Here is a 1,533-nt window from a genome sequence, read left to right on the forward strand (position 1 = left end):
TGTTTGCCTTCGTGGAACACATTCTAGCTAGTGCTCATCAAACATAATGCACTAACACACACCAAAAGTCCAAGATACTCGTAAGATGTGACCCACACCCAAGCGCTTAGACTACACCTTCATAAAATGCACCTTCAACTTTGGATGTCCAAAAACAATAATATCCTAACCCAATATGGCCTATTTTTTTAGATTTGTGTAATTCACTCCTTATCAAATCCTCGCACCTCCTTAACACTCAATGAGAAATCTACTTGAATGGCCACCTTCCAAGTTCCAACACCTCCTTTTGCAACATGAAAAAACCACCTATATATGTTGCAACAACCTTGCCAACTTCTTTAGTGGGTTGCACATATATTTCACATTTCTTCTTCACCTTGAAAAGTGGTAGTGCAAGGAGAGGGTATCAACTTCAATCAAGGAATGTTCACTTAGTACCACTACCAGGTTTCCTTCCGAAAACTTGTAAAATGTCTTAAGTTAGCTTCAGAACTTCTCATGGTGCATAACGTGCTTGTCTACACCTCTAAGTGAGACCACAACCCCCCAATCCATTTAACTTTTCCACGTCTTCAGCCCTTGTTAGAGTCTTTTGGGACATGCACCCATGCCTCAAGTAGAACATAACACTAGCATCCCAAACCTGCATGCTCGTTCCATCTTTTAATGTCTCATTGAAACCACATTATCACACTGCTTAAAATGAAATGTTTACATCTTAAGGGAAAGCATCTACTTTTCTTATGACAACCTAAATTATGCGAGTGACTTGGAGAGGATTCCATTTTCTCAAGATAAAAACAGCGGGTCTTACAAATCCATTCACACAAAAATTTGAAGATATTTAACCTAAAGAAGGGTACATACCCTACTCCTTCCAAACTTGTCATATAAATTTTAAGAAACTAAAACATGTTTTTAATTATTAAATATTTACTATAGACTCTCTTTTGTTTGCACCCACCTAATATGCAAGAACACTTAAATATTTTCAATACAAACAAATTAAAAGCACATGTTTCCTTCTTACACTTAAATGTTTCCAATACAAAGAACTTGTTTCCTTCTAATAACATTCAAATTCCAAAGATACTATATATCTGCCTCCATAAATTTTAATAACAAAATAACATCCAAATTTTCCAAAAATACAATACATCTACCTCCATAAACTGTAACAACAAAATTGTTACATAAAAATGATAATCTTAAAATTAGATTATTGTTAGGACGATCTTTCAAACCCAAAAAAAACATTCATGTGGGCACTAGTTTATCAAATGAAACTAAAAAGATTACTATGAAAGTGAAAATGGGCGCTATTTTATCAAATGAAACTAAAAAATTAGTGCTAGTTTATCAAATGAAACTAAAAACTTTATATGAAAGTGAAACTAAAACAATGTAAGTAGACATAACTTGTGACCTAACTATGTTGGGTAACATATATCTATACTTAGTGTCTCTGCTATGCATCTTTTGAGATTTACATTGGTTTAATGTCTTTTTCCATATGTGACAGTTTGGGCC

The sequence above is a fragment of the Pinus tabuliformis genome, chromosome J, assembly GCF_031772625.1.
Source record: "Pinus tabuliformis cultivar Carrire ecotype Pingquan chromosome J, CPIR1, whole genome shotgun sequence".
Lineage (NCBI taxonomy): Eukaryota > Viridiplantae > Streptophyta > Pinopsida > Pinales > Pinaceae > Pinus > Pinus tabuliformis.